General features: G+C 41.5%; 1 protein-coding gene across 7 annotated transcripts in view; it reads left to right on the top strand.

Annotated features, from left to right (window-relative positions):
* Nrip1 (nuclear receptor interacting protein 1) overlaps positions 1-24,164 on the top strand; it is an 85,461-nt gene that overhangs the window by 41,223 nt on the left and 20,074 nt on the right. For 4 of the 7 annotated variants that reach the window (XM_075956906.1, XM_075956733.1, XM_075956824.1 and 1 more), the window contains one exon: positions 246-365. The exons of 1 other annotated variant lie outside the window; for it this stretch is intronic. The gene's annotated coding sequence lies outside the window, so the exon portion shown is untranslated. Of the gene's footprint in view, positions 1-245; positions 452-8,049; positions 8,204-24,164 lie in introns of those variants that run through there. 2 more of the 7 variants (XR_012908936.1, XM_075956976.1) reach the window with 2 other exon arrangements.

Genomic DNA, 24,164 nt, shown 5'->3' with positions numbered 1-24,164 from the left:
CTTGTTATGGTTCGTTTTGTTGTAGCATCTTCTAAGAAGCTGATGTATTTCTCCTCAGCCAAAACCTTTTCATTCCTTTAATAAGCTGATAGTCATAAGAATTTTATATTTGTCTGTCAAATAGCTCCTTTTACAATGAATTTGAACAATGAAAGATTCTGAGATAAATATATTGAGTGTCACAAATTAATATTCCTAAAGCCGGTTTGGAATGGTTGCCAACCTGTCCTCTTCCTGCTCTTAAGGTGCACGGTTGACCGAGGAGGCCGGGAGAATCTGAAGACTCCGATGACATCAGAGCCAGTTTTCAGCAACCTTCTCAGCTTCCTTTCCCACATAGCAGAGGCTCAGCCTGGAGACGGACGGTGAGAATCCTTCGCCTCTGTTCTTTGGCTTCCTCGTTGTGGCTTTAATGTGTTTAAGAGAGTTCTTTCTCAGTTACAGTTACCAGGTCTGTAGTCTGTGTCTTACCTGTGTGAATTATTTCTTTAGGCAGTGTACTTAAAAAAAAAACATATAAGATCCAGTCTAAGGAATTTGCAGTAAAATGTAAGCAATTGGTGAAAGATGTTGAGTGTTTAGAACCGGAATTCTTGTGAACAGAGATGGGTCGATTACGCCTATAGAGATGGCATGAACAAATAGGGTCTCTATGGTGATGATACTTGATTTGTTTTATACCCAGATCCATAGAAAATGCAAGGTTAATATCAGAAATAGTAATGCAGTTTCATGCAAAAAGTTATTATTGTTTGAAGAAGAACATGGAAGTGTTTAATTATTGTGAGCATCTCATAGGCTAGGTCTGCCATTACTTGTATAAAGTGGTTACCTCCTGTAAGGCACTTTTGAGAAATGATAAAACTTTGGTTTGAGTTAACAAAGGAGGTGAGCGACTAGTAAACTCCAGTCGAAACGACAGGACTGCTCTTCAGCCTTGGCCCTCCCTTGATTTATTCCTGGGCTCCACAGTCTGCGAGCGAGAGAAAGCCATCTGTGATTGTATTTGTAAGTTCTCAGGAGGAGTTTGCGTTCAGGTAGAGAACTGGAGACCCCTCTCTGGTCAGAAGAAGCAGCTGCTGCACCCCAAATCCATTTTGTATGAACTGATGCAATACTAGGAAACAGGAATGGTAATTTCAAGCTAACTTCTGTTCAGAAAATTTAGGGGTGAGGGTAACTTAACTGCTCTCCTTAATGTTTGTCTTCTGGCCAAGAAAATCCACAAAGCATTGTGTTTTAAAAACTGCATAAAATTAGCAGTGTTGGGTTGCTTCTCATTTTCCACATCCACTTGCTTCCTCTGAGGAAGAATTTACATGGACCCTGTTTCTGTTTATTAACAAGGGTTATTTTGTTTATGCACGCTATGTGTTCCCATGCTGAACTTTGTTTATTTATATGGTGAAACCTTGGACTCCCTTCTCAACTTTTACATTGGCCAAAATGAATTTCAGAAGGGGGCCCTCCCAGGTGTAATGAGGTTGTTGGCATTCGCCAACACCCTTACTTTACTGAGTTCCCAGAAGCCGCAGTCACACTGGTGGTGAGCGAATAAACTTATAGGCAATGCAAAAGGCTTAGAAAATCAGCAAGTTTAGCTGTTGCGGTGGCCCTGTAATGTAGCACTGCAGACTAAGACGGGGCAATGTTGAGTTCCTGGCCAGACTGGTGAGAGGCAGCCTATCTCAAGAAACGTGTGGGGGAGGGGAAACTATCATGTAGATTTTCCTTCTAAGTAAAGTAAGATTACTGAGAACAGTGTATAACTTTGAAAATATAAAAATTCATCCTCGATAGTGATTTACTTATTTACTTTTGATCTTTTCCATACCCTTAACGATTTCAAGATTTTTAAGATGGATATGTGTGGTTTTTATTTTCTAAAATGTATTTTTCAGAGTTGGGTATGTAGCTCAGTTGATAAAGTACAAGCCCAAAACCCTGGGTTCAATCCTAACATTGCATAAAACCAGACTGAGTGCACAGGCCTGTACCACCCAGCATGGAGGAGGCAGAGGCGGGAGACTGGGTACAAAACTACCCTTGGTTACACAGTAAGGTTCAAGCCAGCCTGAGGTACATTATATACACACATATATATTATACACAAGCATACTTGTTCCTCAGAGCCATGGTCAAGTAAGATTTGGTATTTCTAATGTCTTTAGCAGGCTTGCCATCAGTAAGGGGAGTGTCGCCCTAAATAAGATCTGGTAGGCTAGTGTCTGGCAAGTTGAAGATATATGTTTTCTTTGTCATAGTTTATCATATAACCACAAAAACACCAGTCATACTTTTAAGAGCAGTAATATCTTTTTTTTTAATGAAGAAGCGGATTGAAGAAATGATTAGATTATTAAATATTGGAAACCGTATAAAGCATGGACAGTGTCTGAAGCTTTTAATGTCCTATGCTATTTTTTTCCATATTTGTCAGCTCAGCTCTTTCAAGAAATGGAGTCATCATAGGTAGTAACTAACAAAAGAAATTGACCCTTAGTAGGTGAAGTTTTGTAGGACTCTATTCTGAGCTCAACCTGCTTTCTTTGTCCAGTAATCATTGGCTTATTTTTATTTAAGAAGATAAAACAAAAAATGAACATCTTGGGTAGACTTGATGGTAATTGACTGGGAGTCAGTTTAGCTTAAATATCTGAACATAATAATTTTTCCGCAGAAGGAACTGCTTTTGAGATAGGCCTTTACACTACGAAGATTTGTATATAATGTAATTTTTCTAGTCTGCTTAAATTATAGGTGACTTTCAACCAGTGTTTTGAGTATTTAACTTTTTTTTTTTTTTTGTTTTTCGAGGCAGGGTTTCTCTGTGGTTTTGGAGCCTGTCCTGGAACTAGCTCTTATAGACCAGGCTGGTCTCGAGTATTTAACTTTTATGTTGGAGAAGAGATGTATAAAGACAGGAAAATGGGCAAAGATTTCGTTGGCTCTGATAGGTCGGGATGCTGGATTGCCTCGATCAGCAGAAAAAATAAATACATGGAAATGTCTTCCTAAAGCTTTCTAAAATGCTTCTGGGGCTAGCGGCACCGCTGCACACAGGACGTGGTCGTCCACGCCTGAGTTCAGTCTCCCGGACCCACCTGGTAGGAGAGACCTCACTCCTGCAAACTGTCCTCTAACACACAAACTCCGGCATGTGTTCTCACTTGAAACAAATGGAAAGAAAGATTTAAAAAAGTAAATAGTCTTAAATAATTAGTACTCTTTCAGATCCAGAGATCACTCCCCTCCCCAGTGGAGGCCTGAGAGTCAGCTATTATAGAATTCTCCAGGTACCGTACACTGTATTGTATGTGCACACCTGTGGTAAAGTCTAATTTAAAGCTAGCTGCAATAAGAGATTAACAACAATAATGATAAGAAGAAATAATGTAGAAGTAGGGTGTAAGAAACCTTTTGTGGAGATGTCGTGAAGCACCTCACTTTGCTGAGCCAAGATGACTGAAACTGGAATGCGACCCCTAGGCTTTGTAGAGATAATAATGCATTACCATTTGCTTAGCACAGAGCAGTTTGTCAAAGCATCTCAACTTCTGCACAAGGCTGCAAGGATGTAGTCCAGGCAAAACCCAGATCAGTCCATTTAATTGGAATTAATTGCCATAAGTCAAGTTGGCTGCCACCAACCGGTTTGGCTGCCTCATTGGAGCGTCGCTGGCTATGGGCAACCCTGGTAAGAGGATCTTGATGCTTGGCTCAAGTGAAGTGTTGTTAATTTCCAACATTACTCCCATCTACTTATAATTCCCTTTCTCGCAGCCAGCCATCTTATTTCAGAGGCTTAGCCTTTACCCTTTACCACGGTCCTTGCCTCAACGTCTTAACCATCAGATTCCCCCAAAACTCCGATTTATTTGTGTTGTTTTTCTAGACATTTAATACTTGAGTGGTTGTCACAGCCTAACCATAGAAACCCAACAAAACCTTCTTAATTAATCCTGACATCATTACAATGGGAAAATCATAATTAACATTCCTTCTGAATTTGATATCTGTAAAGAATGGTTGTTCCTTGACTCTTACGAATAATTAAAACGACTGGCGTCATTTGGGAGGGAAATCTTTCCTGTACTAAACTTCCGGATGTGCTTGGAATTTCTGCTATTCTCTGATGGGTCCAAATGACGTAAATGAAACAATAATGTGGAACAGGCTGTAAGCCCACTTTCTTGAACAGACCCTGGTCTTTTACATTTGGGTGGCTAAGTGGTTCTTGATGTGTGCACTCTTGGCCATCTGAACTTGGCATGTTTCTAACAGCAAGGGTTTTTGTTTTGTTTTGTTTTGTTTTGTTTTGTTTTGTTTTGGTAGTCACGATTTCCACTTCTGGTATCAGACTTAACTCTCGTTTTCAAGCTGCTGATCCATTGTGTTTCCACCCAGAAAGATGGTTCCTGGGGTGGTGTGAGCAGCAGTGAGAAGTCCTGTGTCCTACATTCCCCTTGTCATACCTACCGAGCTGTCCTCTAGGAGTGCTTTCCCGTGTGTGCACAGTGAAGGCTCAGTTTCTCCCGTGTTCGCAGGCCATTTCCCTGCTCTAATAGCATCCACTCTGGTTTCCAGAGGCTTCTGGTGTGTCAGTGGAAATGAAGCAAAAGGCATACAGATTGCACGTCCAACTATTGCACCAGCCGCTAGCAGGTCCTGGTAGTAGTGCCCCACCCTGGGAAAGTTCCTACTTACCAGCAGATTCTGTTCTTTGAGGAGGTGACAGTGTTTCTAGAATGTGCTGTGTTACCTCTTCCTTTCTTGATTTCATGGTCCTTTATCCTCTAAAGCGTTTCAGTTGGTAGAGCCCTTGGCCCGCTCACGTGCCACCTCCGTGGACTACTGCCTTTAGAATCAGTTCCCTTCTCTTTTTGCCCCGCCCATAAGTTTAACTTTAGTGTTTTCTTCATTTTCTTTGTGTTTTTGTTTGACCGTTAGCCCAGTATATTGTTGATTGAAAAGCTTGTAAAACTGGTGCCAACGGGCGTGCCGTTGGTTGGTTATCCTTGCAGCCTCCGTTCTTACCGAACAGCAGCTTCTTCATCAGCATTGACCAGACCATCCTAATGGTAAATTCGGAATGATGTGCACTGAGCCAAGATGGAAAATGTTCCAACTGCCCCTTCATCTTCTATTCATTTAAAACAGATACCCTTTTCTTTCAAGTAAATCTTGGGGATATTTCAATACAGAGAATACCCCCCCTTTTCTTTTTTTATTTTGCCTTTTGTGGTACAAGACATGGAATGTATCTAAGGATTTGTGCATTTTAGGCAATTCTCTACTATTGAGCCACACCCTGAACTGAGGACATTCCTTATCTGTCATAGTTACAATGGACTAGAAAACAAACATTCCGTTTGAAGACGGTCAACATGCTGCTTCCTGGCATTTTCCCCATTATATCCTCAGTGTTTCTTAAACTTCTTAGCTCTACTTTATATTTTTAATCAGTTGAGGATCCAAGTGAGGTTTTTTTGTCTGGGTCAGCCATAACACCTGTTATTTCCCATATGAGAGATTTTAACTGAGAAAAGTTTGAAATGCAAAAATGCTCAAAGATGCAATTCCCTTGTCATTAAAACAATGGCACGTGGCTTCTGAATGACTACACACATCATGGTACACACACTAGAAAGAGGCGCCGGAGCACACAGCATTTAATCTCATAAAGGCCGTCTTGACCTCTTGTGCACCCTGAATAAGGATCCTTGAGCATCCTGGCCCACTTGAGACCACTTTCCAGATTTCCAGCAGAATGTTCCAGCATTTTTTTAAACAGGACCTAACTTTTGTGTTTTATATTTGTAAGTTTTCTTCTGAACTTCAACAGAGTTCATCATGTTACCCACCCTTCTATTAATGTCTAGACATAGAATGTGCTGGAACCTCTTACCAGTGTCAGCTTGGCAGTCGTACGATAGAGATGCTTACTCAAGGAGAAGTTATTTTATTTGTGGACACTCATAAGGTCATTCCTAGTCATGCACTGTCAGTGACCCTGGCTTTCAAGAGCTGTCCCTTTTTATGACTGGTGAGACTCCGTGTCCTTCTCCTGTGCAAATTCTTCCCATCCGAGAGACTGTGGGAAGTTCGGCCATTAGTGAAGTCTTACGATGAAGTCTGCCTTCTTTGGGGACAGTGGTAGGCTCCCCTTAAGTCTTTCTTCCTCTTCTCCTCCGCGTGTCCTTCCCTTCCTCTTGCCTCAGCCTGACCCCAGATGCTGGCTCTCCTTTTGCTCTCTGGCAGATACTTCCTTGGCCCTAGTGACTCCTGCTTTTTTTTCTTCACTCCCTGCTCTCTTACCTTGGCTGATACTCTGTTAAATTCTTTCTGAGGTCTTAGCAGGACAGTCAGTCTCTAGAGGATTTAACGACTCTTCAATTCTCTGAGTACTGGGTCTTCCTGAGAGTTCTGGGAATGCAAGCGTGGACCTTGCAGCTAAATGGTAATCCCCAAATGACTACTCATCAGAGTCTTGATTTACTAACAGCACATAGCCTCTTATTGTATGGTGATGTCAAGGCGGGAGCTGGGGATTTAGGATGATTGCCAGCAATAATCTTAAAGCACAACACAAACTCCGCAGAATATTGGGAGTCTTAATCTCCTAATTTTTTCTTCTAAACATAGTAGGCTCTCAGTAAATGTTTACCAGGTAGGTTTTTTCCCTCGCTAGTGTTGTATGAAACTCTTAGCTTCAGCAACTGTGTAATAATTGAAGCCAGACCTCTACTCCACTTGCTCACTCACAGCCAAAGGTATATGCCTTTGAGCTGGGTGCAGGGGCACATTCTTAGAATCGTGGTACTTCAGAGGCTTCACCAGGAGAAGGATGAGTTCAAGGTCAGCCCAGACTGTGTAGCTTGTGAGACCCTTGCTCAGATAAACAAAACAAACAGAAAGAAAAGCAGAAATATGCCTTCACATTGACATAAAATGGTATATACTGTTTTTATAATAAGCAAAGCCTTTGCATAGTAATAAAGACTGTATTTGAATTACACCCAGTTAATATTTTAAATTCTTCCACCAAAGTTTTTGGGTTTTTTCCTTGCAATTTCATGTAGATCTTCTCAGCACAGTATTTTTATACACCTATGCTAGAAATCTAGTAGTTATTTTGTTTTCCTCTTTTACCATTCAGGAACATCTATTTTGTAGCACTTTTTGTGAAACAAATTGTGTCTTAAATCATCAATCCCGATTGCATTATTTTCTGGGATGATTTTGACTTTGCTGCCCACAGCTTTAACTTGACTATGATTTGTTCTCTGAACCAACTGGTCTACCCTATCTTCTCTCTAAACCAGCCACAACCCTACAGCTTCTTTTGTTTGCTTGTTTTGTTTTTTAAACGTCATTTAATCATATCATTTCCTCTAAACCTTCCATTCCCACCAGATAAAGGTCTAAGCTCCTTGGCACAGCCTTGACTCAAAAGGCCTTGGTCCTAGTAGCATTGTTAGCCTAATCTCTAGACACAAGAGATAGTCACCCCTTCCTGTTCCACCTCCTCTGCTCTGCCTTCAAGTACACTTCTGTGGCCCAGAATAGTTGCTGTTCTCTTCTGGTGGGTTAGCGCATGCATACTCCTATCTTTAGCCGCCGTGCGCCACCATCTGCATACACACAGGGAATAATACCCAGGTTATCCCTACCCAGAATGTTCAGTGCACCTGTTATATGTTTCCATCCTAATGCTTAGTAGTGTATGATCCCCGACTTGGTGCTGAGAACAAAGAAAGGGTTTGTATGTGCAATGCACAGTCTTGGTATATGCTCACCAGGTATTGCAACCCTCGCCCTGTATTTTTGGCAGCCACACACCTGAGTTCAAGTGGGTGAAAGTGCGCCTGATAATCGAGCAGAATCTTGAACTTACTTATTCTGTTTTTCGGAAGGGAATAATTTACAGCCTCTTGGGCCGACATAAATTCCAAGCCTTACGCTAACTACTCTTTTTTGTTCATTGTGCGGATGTGCACATGGGCAGACCAGGGAGCAACTCTGTTCTCTCTCTTTACCTTCATTTAGGTTCCAGGCATCACACTCAAGTAAGCCTCGCTTGTGCAACAAGCGCCTCTACCTGCTGAGCCGTCTCCCGGTCCAGAAACTGCAGTGCCCGGTTGATTCCTCTCAACTGCATCCTGAGTGCGAGGATTATTTTGAACAATCTTTTGTTTCAGTTTTTGAATAATGATTTGACAACTTGCCTGCTATGGCTATTCAATAAACTATGAAGGCCTTGCCTGGGGAAGACCAGACACCAGCCTCTTTTTCGTCTGTTTTCTGTTGGCTTTAGCAAAATAGCCAAGGCTGAGTAAGGGAAAGGGGAACGAAAGTGTTTCTCGGGGTCCTGTGTACTGCTCGGAACAGTCTGAGAGCATTCTGTGACATTTGTTTGGCTTCTGGTGATGGCTTCTTGGGGCATCTAACACAGCACAGAGGACATCACGTGGGGAGAGAAAAATCCCACCAGCTAAATGCTTATTTTTTCCTTTATAGGGTTCTCACCTTCATGACATCCTTTAATCCTAATTCCTTCGGCCGGGAAGGCGCCACCTGCTTATCACCATTAGTGAATGAAATTGAGGATGCAGTTTCTAACTCATAAATTTGGGGGAGACACGTTCAGCCATGGCGAGCCTGGATTGCCACTATCTTCTCTCTTTTGGCCTGTGCCTGGAGATTCTAAGAACAGTGACAAAAATGGCATGTTTGCCTCTTACAAGAAAGACGACTGGGCATTACCGCGTTTTCTCATGTCCCCTCTCAGTATGCTCATGGTCCTAACCAGGATACATGATACTGTTTGATTGTCATTGTAGCGAGGTACCTGCAGTTGCCTGACGGCTGTGGTTTAACCAGCCCAAAGCTTATTCTTCACAACCTAAAACTGCTAGATTAATGTCAGTGGAATGATTTCCATAGACTTAGGCTGCCGTTGTCTTACAAATCTGAAAGATTTAACTGTAGTTTATCTCTATGGCACTAATGTATAGTCACTAAAAAATATTCAACTTGAATTCATTGTAAGCAGAATGGAAGGACTGTTTATTTTTGAGGGCTAATAGTTGCCCCATCCTGTTTGTGTTTTCTCGCTTACGTAATTTGTTAGGAAAGAGTGCTTCCAGGTGAGCCGTCCCTCCAGAATGTCTGTGATTTGTTCTGTCCTGCTCTGGAAGGGTTAAGGGGAGACAACATCCTGTCAAAGACCTTGTTTTTAATTTTGCTTCTCACACTGGCACTGATCCTGCTAAGAGCAGCCCAGATTAGTTCGGGAAACCTTTGAAGAGATTTAAGACGTCCTTCAGCCAGTTTGAAGGTTTTTGTCTTGCAAATCCAGTACAAGGGCGCCTGCAGGCATCTCGACCCTTGCTGGGTTGCTGCTGCCGCTCAAGGTCACGCTAACCCGCCCTGTGACATTCAGCAACAACAACAAAAAAATTATGCTGTGAAACTGCTCCAGCATTCAGTCAACCAAAAACTTCCTTAGTGAGAAACTGGGAAAGAAGTCTGTTCCCCCCTCTTCAGTCTTTCTTTTTTGGGGTGCTTTATGAATTTTTCTTGCTGTTGGAAATAATCCCGGATTTCTGGTGTGTGTGATGACAAGGTCATTTCTTAATTAGAACACATGTAAAGAACAAAGCTAAATGGTTTCAAAACAGCTTTGTAGTTGATGGAGAGGATTTAAATTATTTAAAGAGATAGTCACCCATGTATGATGGAAACTGAATTCTGAAGGCATTAACTCTTTCCTTCCTGTCTGTTTGCTGTTTCTTTGCTTGCTTCTTGTCTGACATTGCAGGGTTGCATTCTAAAATTAAGAAAATTTGTGTAAATGCCTAGTTGATTTTATTTTATTTTTGAGGCAGAACATAATTTGTAAATCTAATCTCAATCCCAAGACAAACTTTGAATTGCGTTTTCTCTCCAGGACACCTATGTCCTGGAAATTTTATCAAATGGCCCGAGGAAGAACTCTTCCCTCTGGCAGCTGTGATTTATTTGTGCTGTTCTGGAGGGAGGTGAGTATAGGACAGCTGGGTCACCTTCTTTTCTCCTCCTGACATCACCCATTTCTGACGGAGGTGGCTTCCAGAGCATTTTAGCCCGTTTCTTTAAAATCACCAGTCTCTATCCTTCAGGTTTTTCAAGTTTCAAGGAATTGAGATGCATTTAAAATGAACTTTACAAAATTTGTTTCTGACCGCAGTTGACATTTGAAGGCTGCTGATACCAAGTCCGTTAATCCACAGCAGCCTTATTGGATTCCGTTTTCACAGCGGGTTGGTGCTCTGCAGGACTCCCCTTCTGTTGCGGGCTGTGCAAACTAACCAGTAGCCAGCCTGGTAGAGTCCAGAAGACTTTGTTCTACTTGAGACTTCTGCATGACACTGCTGTAGTATTGAGGCCCAATAATGAAAGACAGTAATTTTATTGTTATCTTTATAGGTTATACATATATATATTTACATATACAATTAACAATAGTTATTTCCTTATATAAAAATTACATTTGAGTAGAGAAATTTAATATTAGTTTTATGATATTAGCAGAATAGTTTCTTCGGAATTCAGACCCCATTGCTCCCTCAGGTTGATGTTTTTCTGCAAATATGACTGAAGTAGAGTCTATCCAAGTAGTTTATAACGATGTACAGTTGCTATTTTAACAGATATTTTTGATTTTTGTGGCCCATACTAAGATTTTTACGTTTGAGTGGCTAGCATGGTAGATTGTATAGGATTATCTAGATAGAATTCATTAGACCTGTTCTTCTGAAGGATTTTCTTCCTGTCAAGAAACATGTGTTTGAGTCCATGAAAAGAAAAAGGATCCACATATCAGGACATATATTTTTAGGTGTGGATGGATATCTTAAAGGATTTCAGGTCTGCCAAAAGACATATTGGAAGGGACTCTCTCTGCAAGGACGTGGTGCTGTGATTCGCTGAGTCCTGCCCTTGCCTGGAGTTGGTATGCCCTAAATGTCATGTATGACCCATGCTCACCTGCTAGTCATTTCTAATTTACTGTCCTGATTCATCGATTTGTTATCACTAATTGTTCTTCATTTACTTCTGTGGAGTTTCCAGTACCTAAAGGGTTGAAAGGTTGCTCTAATTGGCACCCGCAGCTGCTCTTTCTTTTGACAGGGGATAATTTTGCAGCCTATGCTTTGTGTGACAGCTGCCTAATTGGGCATTCTCCCCTTGTAGCAAGCCTGCCTCCTCCAGCCTCCCCGCTGACAAATGGAGGTGGATTATAGATGAGGACAAGCTGACCCATTCGACCTTGCTGAGACAGCGGGGAGGGGCCTCCTGCTACTTGAGGGAAGCTTTAGGTCATTTAGAGGACAAGGTCAGGAGCCAGGTGGAGAAATGACATGATATCACATGACAGTAGCCTGGTGACTTGGTCAGCATGTCAAGGACAAAGGTATCCGTATTGATTAAGCATTACTGCAATACTTTACTGAATTCCCTAGTATTTCTTAGTTGTTGCTGCTGATTTTTTTTAAGGGAAGAATGCAGAGTAAATAAAGGGAGCACGCGGAATAAGATAAGCAGTATTTTAACAGTGGTGAAGCATTTGTTTATATGAAAATAGACTTGGTTGAGGAAGCTTCCTAATGAAGTTTGTTCAGTTATATGGAGCTTTCTATTCTGTTCTTAATTATAGCTTAGTTTGCAGCCCTTTGAATACCAGGACTTTTCAAGGTATTCAGACGGTAAGGCAGACAAATGAAAATCAGGTAATGTGTGTTGTTAGAAAAGTATTTAACAACTTCTGTCATTGCCCTACCCAATGACTGGCATGCCTTTTGTGTGTTGAATAAAAGAAAATAAGCCAAATGAAAATGCCTAATTATGAAGAACCTTAAAACTCTAGATTTAAGATATCAGATACACTCCCGTGCCTTCAAATTATCCAGTGTTACAGATACTCTTTAAACCTTTTCTGAGACCTGAGAATAATTTTTAAATAGCATGGACTTATTCTTAGTGTAATAGCTTCAAGATAAATGGATTATTTTTCATTGTTATTATTAAGGCACATGCTTTTTTTTTTTGAAGTAGGTTTGAGCTATTCCATTTCCAGTGTAAAATCAGAGGAATCCATTGCTGAATCTGTTAACCCCTTCATCATACTTGAAAATTCTATGTGTGAGTTATGTAGTGGGTAGCACAGTGTGTGATAATGTCTCATTTTTAAAAACAGTATTTTAACACAACAGATCATGGTTCCCTTCAGTGGAAAAACAATTGTTTTGGATGCTGTTAGATAGAAGTCCTCCGTTGAACAGTGGCAAATTTTATCCCCCTGAGATTTAAAACTGAGGAATGATAAAATACGATGAATTGTTTCACAGAAGTAGACACATCTGTGTTTTCATGGTGTGTGTGTGTGTGTGTGTGTGTGTGTGTGGTGATTTTGCCCGCACTGTGCATGGGCTGCGCTGTTCTCAAACCCTGACTCAGGCTTGGTGGAGGTTTAATCCTGTGCCCTTGTACATGTTCACTTGATTAGTAGTTGTGGTGTTCTCAGCAGAAGACATACCGCCCTCCTCCTTGTATTGGTCGGGACCTGGGCATTGGGGAGCCAAGGCAAAGGAGAAAGAAAAGAGGTTTTGCATTAGTATTCTACGAAAGCCTTACTGTCTGCAGAACAAATTGATTGCTCCGGTGTACCTGTGCTTGGCACCACTGCTGTGAGAGAAAGGTAGGGCTGTGATCTGTTTGATTGTATGACATATTGTGACACTCCAGGAATATTTAACATGCGCTCTTTCCCTGGCACGTGCTATACGTCTAAGGAAAGAAAAAAAGAGAAAGAAATGAATGAGCGTGTATAGGAGGAGAAGGCTACAGCTTGGTTCACTTCAGCCACGAGTTCATTCGAGTAAGATAATTTTGCTAAAAGGCAGCCACTAGGAACGTAAGCTGATTGATAACGAAACCCTGGAAAATCTTGAGGCACTAATGTGTTTCTTGCTCGAAATGTGTCAGGCAAAGACGCGATTCGCGCTAACTCTGTGGGATTTTAGCTACGAAGTAGGAGGGGTCATGGAAATTGTGTATGTAATTAGTTTAAGAAATTATTTTCAGTACATCATATTCTTAAAGGTCCAGTGGAGAGCAGAGAAGCAGTAAAATATTTTATTTTAAAGAGAAGAGAAACAGCTGCTATGTTGTCTTAAACTGCATTAAGGAATGTGATATTTAGTTTATTCTTTCAATAGTTCTTCTGTATAAACATATTCTTAGATATCTGTGGTAGGAAAAGAAATTACGTGGTCTTCTTTCTCATCGCTTTAAACACAAACAAATCAAAACCCTGTGAATTCTTTTCAGATTGGGCTGTTTGGGATTGTCTATATGAACTGATGGAGGTTGTACTATGTTTAAGTACAATTCGTATTTCTGCAGTTAGAGTTGGGTCCTGAGGCGCTCAGGAAACGTGGTCACTGCCTGTCTGGCAGTGTGTACATCTGTCTTGTGAGGGCAGAGAAGCGAGCCATCCCTCTTGTCCCCAGGCTCTTGCCACATGTGAACTGTGGCTGTCCTCTGCCTCCTTTGCCCATGACTCAGGCTGCTGAATACAGCCCAGGCACTCGATCTCAGAGCAGCTTCTGCTAATACAGTGATGAATTAAAGTTGCTTCATTATTTACTCTTAGATTGTTGAAATGAGTTACTGCTTTGCATGCTTAGATTAGGTTTCGCTTTCATGTGAATGAACACATGATTGTCCTGTACTTACTAACTTTGAAGCCTCATAAAGACTTCCAGCTACAGATGGACCTGTCCAGGCCATGGGCAGTGATCTAATTCCCCACCCCCCCATGTAGTTTTAAGGATAATGGGGGAGGGGAGGTACTACAGCATTTCACACATTTGCTAACCTCAAAAACAAATATACAAATTCTGACATAAAACAGTGATAAAAGTTAGATACTTCAGGTCTTGATGTCTGGTGAGGATACGATATGTTTTGTAAAACGTCCTTTTATATTACACCGCAAAATTAGCATTATTAAGGATATTTTTAATCAAACATAGCCATTAATTGTCTTAGTGCTGTATTTTAGTGCAACTAGTTTGTGGATTTCCAACTATCAGGATAGAGAAGACATAAGCACAGAAGTAAGAACAAGAATATTTTATTTTCCATAATAAAAAAAAGTTGTTAAAGTCTTTTCTGGTTTTAGCTTTAAAATTTTTAGATACTTTTAAAATTTTGATTTTTTTAGAAAATTTTAAGTCTTTTTATCTATTTATTTATTATTTTACCTCGTATTGACTTTGTTCTTTGCCAGCTTCACACAGGTATTTAGTGTGTTCCTGTTACCCTTCCTGCCCACGCTCTCCATCTCCTTCCATTCCTGTTCACCCTCACCTTCCCACCCCCCCTCCCTTTGTCTTTCCGTGTTAGGGGCCACTGTGTGACCATGGTTTATCACTGTTCACTGGGACCCTGGTGGGCTCACCTTAGGAACAGAACGACAAACAAAGGATGGAAGTAGTGGGGCAAGGAGGGAGGGTCACCAAAAGGTTGAATGGCATCCTCATGGAAACTGCTCTGTTATATAACTTGAAAATGCATTGGCCGGAAGATGCTGGCTCTAAAAGCCAAGGGTTATTAAACAGAATTCCCAAAACATCTCCTTATAAGTTGTTAGTCTTTCACACTTTTGAAGCAAAAATTAGGCATGCATATATGCACATGCATGTGCAATTATGCGTATATGTACAAAAACACCATAATAACTAACCAAGGAAAACAGGGAGGGAAGACGACAATTACCAAAGAGAGGTTGGACTTTTATATTTTCTTGTTTTTTATCAAAGACCAAGGACTAAGGCTGTGTTTTGCTTTTCAGAGTGTCCACGGTGCTTCCGTGTTGCCTGGCACATACTAGCTGTTGAGTAAATTGTTTTCGAACAACTGCAGATAGAGACCCCTCCTGCCACACACTTCCTTTCCCTTGTCTGTTTCCATCGTTGGTTTGTACTGAGCCTAGAGAAATGAACTTTCCTTGTCGGTTTTGCTTCTGAAAGTACTGTAGGGATTGAAGAAACAGAAGTTCAGTTTTTCTGAATGAGCCATGATACCGAGGTCTTCAGCTTCTTTGACTTTAGTCCTTGAGATGTCTGACTGAGCCTCACGGTGGTCCTCTGCGATTATATCCCTGGAGCCCTTCACCACAGTGGTCGCTTGCTTTGTTCCTGCTCATGTGCTGACATACTGTGATATTGAATATTTTTAAGTTATGACTTTCCTGTAGTTTCGTTTGTGAACTAAGGTGTCTTAACTAAGATCAGTTAGTTATTTTAACAGTTCAGGGAAACTCTATGCCAGCTTTAGTCCACAAGGCCTAAGTAATTAAGTTAGGAAGGAAGTTATGACGATTAATTGAAGCCATAAAGTGAAAATTATTTATGAGGACATCATGTGTGTGACACTTTCCTAAACCTACTTAATAAATAAACTTCTTTGGTTTTTTTTTTTTTTTTTTTTTTTTTGGTTTTTTGAGACAGGGTTTCTCTGTAGCTTTGGTGCCGGTCCCGGAACTAGCTCTTGTAGACCAGGCTGGCCTCGAACTCACAGAGATCTGCCTGCCTCTGCCTCCCGAGTGCTGGGATTAAAGGCGTGCGCCACCACCCGGCAATAAACTTCTTTGTTATTTGGCATTTAACTTTTATGTAGGCCTGGACCAGTGCTCCTTGAACACCAGAACCAAGGAAAAATACAAATACCAAAGTGTGTTGTGGGGTTTCTGTCCTGCCTGGTTTCTGTCCTCCCACCCGGTCCCACAGCTGTTTGGCCCCAAAGAAATCACACAGAGGTCTATATTAATGATAAACTGATTGGCTCATTAGCTCAGGCTTCTTATTAATTCTTATAACTTATATTAACCCATTATTCCTATCTATGTTAGCCACATAGCTCGGTACTTTTTTCAGCAGGGCAATCACATCTTCCTTCTTCTGTAGTTGGGACAGGACTGGGGAGGAATGGGCTTCCTCCTTCCCAGAATTCTCCTGTTGTCATTGACCTGCCTCTACTTCCTGTCTGGTTGTCTCGCCTATATTTCCTGCCTGGCTACTGGCCAGTCAGCGTTTATTTAAAACATAATTGACAGAATATAGACAATTGCCCTGCACCCAAAGTGAAGTTTGCTTTTTATATTTTCTTGTTTCTTATTATAGAAATAATAAACAGAGAAACTGGCAGAGTTAACGTCAGAGTTAACGTAGTCTTGAGACTCCTGTAGGTTGCTGCTTTGCTCAGCATCCAGACTGGGCCTGACTCATATGTCCTCTAGCTTCTCGAAGCTGCCGTTCTGTCATAGGATTGCCACTGTTTATTGATTTCACTGACATATCCGTGTTACTCAAGTTTTACACCTGTAGCCGCAATTAAACTAGTTTATGACTAAATAGAATATAAACTGAAGTAAAATGATGCCATGCATGAACATATGCGTGTTTGCATTTGTGTGTGTGTGTCTTTTATGTTCGTATATACCATTTACTATTATGGATTGCTGCCTAAGGATATAAAACCAGAATTACTTTTCTGCCAAGGATAGGTGACAATATTGTGTATCACCAAGAAAAACAAAAGTTTTAAAGAAGATTTTATGGCGATCTGTAATAAATTTCTGAATAGTCCATTCTTAAATAGTGTAGTCTCTTGATTTTTGTTAGGGCGGTGTCTTCTGAGGAGTGTAGTCAACCTGGGCTGAGAGGGGTAACACTTGCTGGATGGACAAGGAGGCTTTCAAGGCCAATTAAATACTGAGCTGCCAAGGCCATGAAACAGGCTGGCTGTAATCTGATAGAGAGGTTAGACTTCTGGGGTGGAGTGGGTGTCTACCAGTCTGTCCCTCCAGATAAGAATCCAAGGAGGTCCCCAAAAGAAGTCATAGTTTGCGCAGCTGACAAGTCTTGATTTCACCATGGGCGTGTTGATCCCATCCACCTAGGTTCAATGGCGAAGTTTTACTTGCAGGGGAGAAATGAACAAAGAATTAGAGATTCTCGAAGGAAGCCAAACCAGCTAAGCGTGGAGGCAATGAGGAAACAAGTGTGCGCTGGACCCCTGGTTAGGGACTTGGTTTGTCACATGAACACAGATAAGGCTTTTAGCTTACATGTCCTAGAGTAGGCGGTTTAACTGTTTCCAGTCCATCCCGTTATGGGAAAGAAACCTCCAGGCGGGGTCCTTTAGTTCAACAGCTGGGCAAAGTGTCCCAGCAAATTAATCTCCTCTGCAACATGGGCTGTTTCAGCCGCTCTCCTAATGTTACCACGAGGATTAGCTGGGGAGACGTAGAAGAGCCGTGGAGCATCACGTATGAGATGGTGACTTTGCAGTCACGTGCCTCCACTGAGGTTTGCTGATGGCACTTTTTTTGCACTTATTTCAGAGGGTTTGGCCAAGTCACTGTACTGTCATGCCTCCAGGAGCTGTGCTGGTTGGTACAGTTTCCCCCTTTCACTCACACTGGGTTTTTTTTTTTTTACTAATTTTTACCTATTAATTTTTGCTTCTACTTAACCTAAAATAAAGCTTGTGGCTTCAATAATAATATAAATTTCTCCAGTGCACGTATTTTATCTCTGTCAGTTACATAATTCTTATTTGTATTGTTTTTATTAAGCTACTTATCAAGTCTGTACATAATTTTTAGTGAGCAGATTTCCATATGTCAGGGAATTATGTGTCTCAGTCAAAAATACAGTAATGTTCTGGAAAAATGAGCAGTCGGAGTGGAAAAAGACTGTTTTTGCTTTCTTTAGGAAATGCTCAGTTAACAGACTCTAGGCGTCTTTATTTTTCCTTTAATTGTAGAAATTTTTGAGCAATTAAAGAATTTTGAGTAGTTTTTATTTTTTTTGAGTAGTTTTAAATTATCATTTTTTAAAAAAATGGGGGCAATATGACTTTTGAGAGTCACTGTCCAGTTGATTAGCAGTTGGGTGGCTCCTCCCACAGACACGAGCATGGAATGTTAGGCCTACCTGATTTGCTGTGAGTTGAAATAATGTTTCCCTGTTTTTTCATACAGTATTCTGATTGGAAAAGAAGGAATTATTAATTCTGTGGGGCATAAAAACAACCATTTCACTTATATAGTATAAAACACCTTAGTATTTACAGGGCAGTTTGAATTGTTGTGGAGAGCTTTTCCTTTTTACCCCCTGCAGGGAATCTGTACCCATTGTTTCTCGGAATTCTATGCGTGTGTTTGTGTATACTTCATGACTAGACATGCATTTGCTTGATAAAATGTGCCTCAGACGCCATATAAAGAACAGAATAAAAATAGCCTTTTTGTTATAGCAAGGAAAGTCTGGCGGTGGTGGAAGACTATGGTAGATTTTTTTTTTTATATATATTTATTTATTTATTATGTATACAGTACTCTGTCTGTGTGTATGCCTGCAGGCCAGAAGAGGGCACCAGACCCCATTACAGATGGTTGTGAGCCACCATGTGGTTGCTGGGAATTGAACTCAGGACCTTTGGAAGAGCAGGCAATGCTCTTAACCACTGAGCCATCTCTCCAGCCCCGGTAGATTTTTTTTTAAAAAAAAGAAAATGAGGGAAGAAAATTTAGACTCTGAAGAAGGCCCAGCACAACGGGGTCTCCTGGGCACATTGTCTCGGAATGGGTGTAGAGACTGTTCAGTTGTGGAAACAGGGTCTCCTAAGCAGTTTTCCAGGGACTGGGTGTAGAGACTTAGTTGTGGAAAGGCTTGTTTCAGGAAGTGACATTTAAGTTGGTGAGGAGAAGCAGGCTGTGGAGCCAGTCATGAGAGGAACCAAGAGGAGCTCTCTGGGAAGGAACTGCACACATTGAAGCCTGAGGTGAGAAAGCACTATCTATCCACGGTCAAAGATGCAGGGGAATCTGTGTGAATAGAGCTGCCAGCCCTGTGTGACAGCAGGAAGCCACGCGTGGCTGTTCCCATTGGGGAACACAGTGCGGGTGAAGGACACACAACATACAGCTAAAACAATCTAGCAAGCTTGAGAATTTGTCTTGGTTTTTACATGTTATGGATTAAATAAAACAATATTTGCTAATTTTACCTTTCTTTCAGCATTTAACAGAGTTTCTATTAGGAAAATTAAAATTCTATCCGTGGTCTTCTTTACATTGCCTGGAGAGAGGGACTGGATGACGTGAGCTTCCTCTTCAGGCTGACCGTGGCGGTCAGGCCTTGGATTCTCAGTAGTGGGATAGAGAGGAATTTCAGCTTTAGCCCAGATGCAGTCAGACGCCTACCATGGGACGGGATAGAGTGTGCGACGGCGAGCTCTCGCTACAGTTTGTAGGATGTGCAACAGGGGTCCAGTCAGGAATAGCGTGATGAAACACGCATGCGCAGGCACAGCACAAAGCCAGTCAGCACCACAGTCGTCAGAAGAAGGTGTGAGTGTCCGATCACAAGCCTGAGAGCCAGCTTTTTGTCATAGCCGTGGCATAGTCAAGATCTGCAAAGTTAAATCTCTTCCCAACCTCCCGCAATCTTAGATTCACATTAGAATAGTTTATAAACACACGCTTATGATCTAAAGCATGTACTTATTTGTTGGGGGCTATGTACACCTCAGCGTTCCAAGGTTTACACATCTATTTGTTTCATGTTACTGGTGTTTTTTCTTTGTTTTGTTTTGTTTTGTTTTTCTCAAGGAAGTTCTCACTTGTGTGTGACTTAGGCTGGAGCTCACTGTGTGGCCAAGGCTTCCCTAGAGCTCATGGCAATCCTCCTGCCTCAGCTCTCCAAGTGCTAATACTGTGTGAGCCCTTTTCCCTGACTTCAACAGTGAATTTTAAGGAAGTTAAACTATTGTTTTCTTCTCAGATAACAGTGCTAAGTTTCTGTTGCACATCTGTCTGCTTGCCTTTTACAATTATGTAGTTCAAAGTCAATGTAAAGTAAACTCTTACCAATATACAAATTTTCATCCACATATCATACCATATATGATATTACCAATATCGTAGATTTCTGTGTTTTCATCTCACAGTTTGTCATGCAGATGTGCAGAACTCAACTTGACACTTTTATTCTAAATACAAACTCCAAGAAGTTCTACTTTGTAATGTTCATGCTATCAAATAATCACACTAGAAGATAATTACCAAATTTTAGTGCACCATAGGGTTTTGTTTCCATCAGAATGAGTTGTTTTGAGTTTTTCTTTTGTTCCTCTGTGTACATAGTTTGGGAGGGTCATCTTTCTCCACATATGAGCTTTATTTTGTCACAACCCCCTTTTGCAGGTAGACATGAGACAATGTCAAGTTTTTTGTTGTTGTGGAAGTTCGGTGTTCTTCCCTATAAACAAAATGGAGAAACCTGACTGCTTTCATCATTTCATAGTTCAATATCCATTTTCATATAAACCATACACAAAGTAAACTTGTAGATTGTTTAAATGATATCTTTGTCTCTTTTTTATTTCAAAAAGAGTTTATTTAGTTTTTGTAACATATTCATGAGGATGAATTCTGAGCACTTATTCAGTGAGGACTTATTCTGAGTAAATAGCTCAGGGTAGGGGGAAAAGGGAAAAAGAGGCCTCGAATGAAAGGCCTGGATGAGTTGCTTAACCTGTTAAATGTAAGCGAACAGTATTTTCAGTCATCTCTCGGCTTCACCCATGGGGTGCTTTGTAAGCCTTTGTCCTGTACACATGGCCTTCAAGACTGCTGTGGGGAAACTGAGTGGGAGAGTGGCCCCTTTGTATCTTTTCTTTTTCCTCCCTTTCCATACAAGAGTGTATCAATGTCTTTCAAAAATAATATTCATTTTCCAATTGTAATTGCTTGTATGTGTGTGTATGGGTGTAGGTGTGTGCACACGAGTGCCCGTGCTGCAGAAGTCAGGAGTATGGAGCCCCCTCTAGCTAGGGATCCCCTGTAGTTAGAAACAGTGGCGAACTGCCTACTGTGAATGCTGGGAATCAAATTCAGTGTCCCTGCAAGAGCAGTACTTGCCCTTGGCCACTGAGCCATCTCTCCAGACCCCCTGTATTAGTCTCTTCATTAGAAGCAAACTTGGAATCATGTGTAAATGTTTTCCTTTTAATACCCATCATAATTATCATTAAAACTTTACTGCAAAAGGTCTGCAGTGTTACCCGGAAGTGCTGCTTCCTTTTTAGAAGCAAAGGAAGATTGAATAGGCGTTTTATACCATCTGGAGTAGGAAGTGCATGCTTGCGCCTGGAAGGAACATCTGTGCTAAAGGGCAGAGCAGAGCAGCAAAGGCCAGGGATCACATCCCACTGTGCTAGCCCTTTCCAATAAGGAGGTAAAACAGTCAGAGCCCTGGCAGGAGCTTGCAGAGGAACGTCTGGAGCCCTCTGCTTTTAAACAAGTTGAGCAAAGGACACGGAGGAAATAATGTGCTTTGTTTTTCTTCAGTATCTTTGGTAGCAACAGAGTTTTAAAAAATCGGCCCACGTGGCCTGATCTAGGCTTATGTCTCACCCCCTCAGCCGAGTACTGTTAGCAAAAAGCAAGGTGCATGAAGGAAGTGATTTAGTGCAATGTGGCCAGAGAGCGCTAGCAGCAGAACTTCTGCCTCTGTTTTTCCACATTATTCTACCATGGAATAATTATATAGGTGTATCTGTAGTTTAGCGAGTGTCTAAACATTTTGGGCAAAGTATGTAATCTACGACTAGGAGCTTCCAAAGTTTAGGAAGAGTTGGAGATTTGTAAAGGCCCAGTAGTTTACAGAAGCAGAAGAAATGAGCTGCTTCTAGTGCCCAGGTACAGACAGCCTTCCCTGGCCGAGAGTAGCCCTTCTCCCCATTCCCCTTCATTGATGAGCTTTGATGTAGTGTGAGGGCTGCTTGCTGTTAGATGTCATATCTGTTTTCCATTCAAAACTGGGCCATATTTGTCCAATGATAGTACAAGTCGGCTAAATCATGATCTATCCCACCGTCTATCTCAACATCTTAACATCTGGCCTTGCTAGCCAGTGGCAGCTTCACACTCACCCACCGTCTTCTCAAGAGTAGCTTGGGATTTTACATCTGCCTGCACACACGGCTTGAATTCCATGGTCTCCTTTAAGGCCTCATCACCTCTGCTCTGGTTCTCACTTTTGCTTCCTGACATGGACTCTTAAGAAACCATATACATAACACTAAGGCTTCGAAAATCACACTCCCAATCACAGTTAAGCATTAATAATTGCATTGCTTAAGAGGAACCCATGGTCTGAAGAGATGGCTCAGCCGTTAAGGGCGAGTAACCCATCTCAGTACAGCATTTCCCAGGGCTATTTCTTTATTTTTAGGTGCCTTTTCGTTGGGAAACTGAGAACGAAGGTGTTAAGGCTGTAGTGTAGTTCTTCAACCGCTTTTCCTTTCGGGTTCTGAACGCCAGGCATTTAAGCCCTGAGAATTAGTAAGGTGGAAAACCTTATTATGTCAACCACGTAAGAGCAGGAACGCAGGGAGGCAGGAATAAAGGGAAGGAAGAGATGTATGCTTACCTCATTCTGGAGTGGAACTGCCGCTGGTGGATCTCACCTGATGGATGTCCTTCTGGTCTCAGGTAGACTTAGAAAGTGAGAGAAGGGAAACGGGCAAGGAAGTAGGATACTTATGTTCTCTGACGTCTCCTTTTCCGTGGGTTGATGGGAGGATCCACATACTTAGGTTCCATGTGAAAAGATTTGCCTAAATCTGAGTATTTGCCGGCTGGAGGCTTTATCGTTCTTCTTGTGTGTGAGAATTTTATATAAAAAATTTCAAGTTCAGTTCCCCCAGCACCACCCTGCTCACGCTCACACACACACACACACACACACACACACACACACACACACACATCACATGCATGCAAGCTTGTCCATAATATGGTATTTCTATCCATGTATATGCAGTAACTTTAAGTTACTAAAATTGCGTAACTCATATGAAAATAAAGAATTATCTACTTTTAAATTCCACGGGATAAGAATTACTAGATGCAGGTAATGGTGCCTTATAAAGAGGTCTAGTCTCACCGTGTTTGTTGTTGGCTTTGGTGGTGGACAGGCACATGCACACATCTTCACTAATGCAAGTACAAAATCCGCCGTGTAGCTACTTTGGGTCTCGTTAATTTTACTTTGATGTGTGATTTTTTTTTCCCAAAGATTTTCTTTTCTTTTTTGACAGGGTTGGGGGAGTGTTATAGTAAATTTAATAGAAAATTTTGAACTACGTTTATTGGGATAGAAGGGAAATAGTAAAACGATTTAAAGTCAGAAGTTCTTCACCATCGTTGAGTTTCGCACAGCTGCAGGGCTAACTTCAGGAAAGGACATGTGGAGCCAGATGGCCAGTGCTGGCCTCCTTCCCATTCCTGCAAAAGATATGTTATTCCCTCCCAGGGTAGCGCAGGCAAAGAGCTGATTATGGAATTAAAACAACCAATGTCCAATTAACCCCTGTTTTGGTCAGTGTTTCCTACACAGTTTGAGTAATTGGCGTCCTTTCATTCCATCAGGGGAAGCAGCTGGATTCTTGGTTAGTGCAGACCCCCGGGAATAAGATGGCTGAAATGCTGTTATCATCAGCTCTGCCCCTACCAACTTAAGAGTGACCTTGGACATCTTATTTCCTTCTTTGTGCCATTAACTTCCCTTATTTGAAAAGTGGAGATGTGTGTCGCTCTTTAACCATTCGTGAGGGTCAGTTACTTTAGGAACAATGAGAATAATAGCACTCTGTTGGCAGATTTGATGTGTGGTCTGTTCTTCACATTACGAATACAGTATCTCAGCAAAGGTATGGTTGCATGGGGCAGACACCACCTCAACCGAGTTCTAGTGCAGGGGAGTTTATAACAGACAGGCACCAGCTCTTCAGGAACATGGCAAGAGGCTTCTGCTGCTCCGGGAAACGGGAAGGCCAGGCTCCATTTCTGGGCTGGTGTTCTTTCTCTTCCACCTCTCACTTGTGACTCTGACTTCTCCACTCTTCTCTCTCTGCCTATCGCTCTTCCATGCGCTTGTGAAATGTGACTTTATCAGAGCCACAACTAATGACATTTTCTTTCTCGGCATTCTACATCCTAGGAGAGCAAATGATTGGTGTATTTTGGTTAAGTTAATTGG

Source organism: Microtus pennsylvanicus, chromosome 1 (assembly GCF_037038515.1).
Source record: "Microtus pennsylvanicus isolate mMicPen1 chromosome 1, mMicPen1.hap1, whole genome shotgun sequence".
In the NCBI taxonomy this organism is placed as follows: Eukaryota; Metazoa; Chordata; class Mammalia; order Rodentia; family Cricetidae; genus Microtus; species Microtus pennsylvanicus.
The sequence above is the reverse complement of the archived record's forward strand: the minus strand, read 5'-3'. Positions and strand labels throughout refer to the sequence as shown.